We start from the raw sequence: 4,931 nt of genomic DNA, 5'->3' as shown, positions 1-4,931 counted from the left end.
GCCTGCCTGCAGATGACTGCTTGAAATGCTTTGGTGCTGACTCTCAGCTCCCATTTGAAAGGTACTCTTCACAAACATACATGCCAGTAGACTGTTGTATTGCCTTTTGGAGGAATAGCAGCTCTGCAGAATAGTTATGAGCAGTATCAGAAGCCCACTTACAGTTCTGCATAAAGCCTTGTAATCAATACTATAATGAGCAGAATTATAAGCTCTGACTTCCCTTCCAGAAGGTTGTGGATGAGAGCTGTGGGATCCTTGTTTTGATGGTGACAGTGTGTATGTATATACTCACTTACTTTGTATGTGATTTGATGATCAGACTCTATTACACAGAGTCGTTCATACTAAGGTTTAATATATTATTATTAACGGTTCTATTATTAATAGTTATATTAACAGCTATATTGCTCGTATGTTGTATATGGAGTAATTCGTAGTAGTTCATAGTAAGGCTAATGAAGCACCCAACCTTTTTCTGAGGTGGTAGCCAAAATTCCCTTCTGTGCATAGGTTGTGTTGTCAGCGATTCAGCTATATGCCCATGGACCCTTCCTTCTTGTCCTATAAAGAATCTCTTAATGCAAATTCCAGGTGATGAGAAGTGTTGGATTACAGCAATGGAAAGTGAGTACCTGGCCAGTCACACCCAACTGATCTTAAACATGCATAAAGAAATGGAAACGATAGCAGAACACCCATCAAAACGAGAGTGGGTAACAGCAGTGCTTGGCAGTAGTTCAGAACACAGCTCTGTGCAGTATTCTTATTCAGATCTGAGATTTTACTGAGATCTTATGTCTCACAGTTGTTCATTCTCTGATCTCCCGATCAGTAACACATGCTGAAGGCTTAGGGACTCTGGCATTTGCTGACAGTGTGAAAGGCAACTGCTTGAGTATTGTGTTTATTACTAACGCTCAAGAATTCCCTATGTTTATGTTTTTCTGTTTTACTTCCCTCTTGGACAATGTGGCTCCAAGCATTACCAAGGACCTCACAGCACAGCATGAAGGATCTTCAAAATCAGGTGTTTCTTCATTTTGACATTTAGGGAAGCATCTGGAGGCTGGCAATTCTTTTCTCATTCTGTCCAGAAAATGGTCAGATCCACTTGCTTCTAATTGTTATGACTTGCCAGAGTCCAAATTGGGGTTCTAATTTTGGTAATAAATAATATTCAACCTATTCCAGCATGGTATACAGATCTGGCTTCTACCATTATCTGCTTCTTGATGCTTCCAGTGTCCTTGTACTACAGATACCAGTATAAATTTGTATAAATCCTATAAACATCATGTGCAGTTCTAAGAACTTCTGTCTCTTCCATATCAACTATGAAACAACTTGTTTAGCAGTAAGTAGAGTTCTATGCCCCTTGTTTCCTCTGCAAACTAGCTACTAGTCAGATCACATGTGCTTAACTGGTATGCCCAATTCCCCCCTTGAGAACTGCTCAGGAGTTACCCTGGGGTATTTTCCTGTACTCCACAGATCCCTCCACTGCAAGAGGCAATAAGGAAGCTGTGATCATCCAGCTCTCTGTAGGCAAGGACACAATAGCTGAGAAGAAGGTCTTTGTCCAGAACATTGACAGCAGCACTTTTGTGCAAACTGATACCCATTTACATGCCAGGACCACAAGGTAAGCCTATAAAGGTAAGCTGTGAGGAGGGTTGAGAGAGTGTTCCTGATGGTGTGCAAATCCTCACTACATCAATATAGAGACTTGTGATTTGGATTGCCCAGCTGCTATAATAATTGCCTTGGCCCTGGATTTTAGTGAAGAAATCACACTTGATTGCCAGTTCATACTTTACTGCTACTGAAGGCTTGTTTCTAAAAAATTGTACCAACCCACTCTACAGTTTCCCCAATGCAGACTTGTTAGGTTTATAAGCACTGATCTTAAGTGGGCTCCAGGAAACATCATCCTGGGTATCCACACAAATTCCATCAAGGAATGGTCAAGAACCTTAATGAACTCACTACCTTTGTTGCCCTAGATTTCAAATGCCATGATGCACTCTCACCTTTTTTAGAAATGCTGGGAACCTACCTGGCAACTGTCTGTCACCTATCAGAAGACCTTCATCTTATATTTGTTAGTTGTATTCAAGCTCCCTAAATCATTTTTGTCAAAGAATATTTTCCTTGTTACATCAAGTCTAGAAAACTCTTCTTTTCTATTTGTAGCTGGTGTATCTTTTTTTTTTTTTTTAATACTGTCCAGTACTTCAATAATGTCTGGCCTATCCAAAATTACCTCTTCAGCAGTAAACACTCCAGCTACACTTAATGCGTGCAGTTTACTCTAATTATAGTTATTGGAAAACTACACACCCACATTCTCTCCCCTGAAGGTGGCATGATTCTATTATTGAAATAAATATTTGATTAGCATCTTTTTTCAAGACCTTATGTCTTTTATTCATTTTGCAATAAGAACTGTTATCATTATTTGTTGAATCATTACCATGGCTTTGAAAGATAGATAACCTGAAGTAAAAGATATTTCAAATGGTTCCTTTCTGCTTGCACAAGAAGGACCTTTGGAAGATTTGAGCAAGGCCTGTTAGAGTTAACAGTGCCCAGTCAACTTAAAATTTCCTCTTATCAGGACTAATTTTGTGTACAGAACTGTGCCTAATTACAGTTTGTCCATATGTACCTGTGGACTTTTCTGCCTTGTTACGTACATGCAGGTATTTGCAAGCACGTGCACATGTATGTGTACAGACCTATGGTAGCTAATCAATATCCGTACATGATTTTGTGAAGACGACTACACAAATAGTTATGGGCTGCATCTTTGGCAGTGTGTGCAAACCTTATTTTGATACCTTGTATTGGCCGTTATATATGATTTATTCAAAGTTTGATTTATTTGCAACAATCTTTTTCCAGCTAACTTTTTGAGAGGTTGCATGGGTTGTAACTGAGTTAGAGCCTGTTCAAAGGAAGTGGTTCTCCTTACGTGGTCCTGGGCAATACACCAGTCTTCATAGCGCTGGTTTAACACCTTTCTTGCAATGCTGCAATCCAATCTCTCAGCTCTTTCAAGTTCATTTTTTAAGGATCACATGCAACAGAGTGGGACATTTCAGCACCTCCCTTTCTCCCTCAGAGTCTCTCTTAGATTCATATTCTCCTTTCTTTACATTTTTTCCCAATTTGTATCCTCAGGAACATGTTATGCCCTCAGATCTTAGGAGAAATAAGGCACGATGCCTAAGGGAATGTCATGAAAAGACACCTCGATTTTGGGGTACGTTCTGGGTGAGGGTGGAAAGGGCTGACTCTGTGCTTGATGGTTATGCTCACATATATCTTATTTGCTTTCTTCCATTGCAGTACAGTTTTGAACTGTCACTCTGAACAGCAATTTTGTCCTGTTGAATGATAAGGTGAGGAATGTAAAGGAGAAAGGGTGGGGAGAATAATAATGAGGAATAACAGGAGACTTAAATTGGGTTTATATAAGATGGCATGTTAGGGATGCAGCTCTCTGCTTTTGATCTTGGGCAGGGCATTTTATTCTTTAGGAACCACAAATCCAGCATTCTTGAGTGGCTGCAGGAATTCATAATCAAACCTGAGTAAAGACTCAGATCTCTTCTGTAAACTTACCCCTGGATATAACCCAACTCAGAACCAATTCTAAACCAGAAGTGGATGGCTTGCAAGAACTGCCAGCCTCTGGCCTTATGCTACTGCACTCCAGCACACCTCCTTCCTTTTTGACCCTAAGAACCACTCCAGGGTATCAAGTGAGTTCCTAGGAAACAGTTTGAGATCTATTTGCATAAAATAACATGGAGTGCCTGCCAGCAAAATGGAAGAAAGCAGTTTGAACTAACCTTTCCAGACAGGCCCTGTGGATGTGAGGCTGGTGGAAGATAAAGGATGATGGTGGGGAATTTTGAGAAAATGGTTCTTAACTGGATGTTTTTCATCCTCCTGAGATAGCTGAATCAGCATGACTGTGAGGGTTTGACTGTTACAGTAACTGCATCTGGGTCTTTATGCCACACTGTATTACATAAAAGGGTTTCAAGGAGCTAATGAGAAACCTGTTTTTTTATTTCTAGTACCTGCTGGTGGAGCTGAGGGTGAGTAACTATGAGATGCCTTTATTTTCCATTATTCCTACTCCAGATTAGAAGATCAGACAGAGCTGTTTTGCATGTCCGCGGTGGGCAGTGGCTCACCTAGCCAGGATGGCAAGCTGTCTGCTGGAAACTAGGATCTTTTGAAGTGTAAAGCAGTAGTCTTCTGGAAGGTCACCCAGAGGTCTCATCCTTCTGCTGTCTTGGAGCAGAATGGGCCAGGGAAAAGAAACCATCTTCCATGCAGCAGACGAGCCTGCAGGGATACTGCTTCTCCAGTTCTCCTCCATCCTGCTGCCCAGAGGAATCACTGTGGTGGGGTTGCTAATGTCCCAAATCTTTTTTTCTGCAGAGAGGAACATTGGCCCTTGTGTTTGGAGAGGAATGAAGCAGAATTCAGTCCTCTCTGATCCTTGGGAAAGGCTAAGGCAGTGACACAGAACTGAATGCAGGTGCCCCATGTAATAGGCACTAGCAGCTTTCGTTCTTCTAGTCCCAGGTCTGAGAAAGGCTGGAAATGTGATGGAAGCCAGCTCTCCCCTCCAGTGGGAAGGCTGAAATCAGCCCTGGACACACTGATGCCTCTGGGACAGTTCTGCTGTAAGAGACAGGTACTGCAGCTTTGGTCAAGTATATGGCATTGTAGAGAACCAGCCTGTAAAGCACCCCCAGCCCTCCTCTCTCTAGGAGTGGGACAGAGGGAGTGAATGGGGAGTGAGGTAGGACTGGAAGGATGGTCACTGAATCTGTCTGTGGAAGCAGGGTCGTGATGGTAACCGGACTGGCCAGTGGCTTAATGTGAAACTGGAGCAAAGCATTGCC

General features: G+C 42.0%; 1 long non-coding RNA gene across 1 annotated transcript; it reads left to right on the top strand.

The window, feature by feature from the left end:
• The first annotated feature begins 3,354 nt into the window (after nt 1-3,354).
• LOC112973992 lies at nt 3,355-4,673 on the top strand. Its single transcript, XR_003256122.1, has 3 exons — nt 3,355-3,407; nt 4,092-4,112; nt 4,603-4,673. It is a non-coding gene; the product is annotated as an uncharacterized LOC112973992 (long non-coding RNA).
• Nucleotides 4,674-4,931: the final 258 nt, after the last annotated feature.

The sequence above is a fragment of the Apteryx rowi genome, unplaced genomic scaffold (assembly GCF_003343035.1).
Source record: "Apteryx rowi isolate R43461 unplaced genomic scaffold, aptRow1 scaffold_578, whole genome shotgun sequence".
NCBI lineage: Eukaryota > Metazoa > Chordata > Aves > Apterygiformes > Apterygidae > Apteryx > Apteryx rowi.
This window is presented reverse-complemented; position numbering and strand designations above follow the sequence as displayed.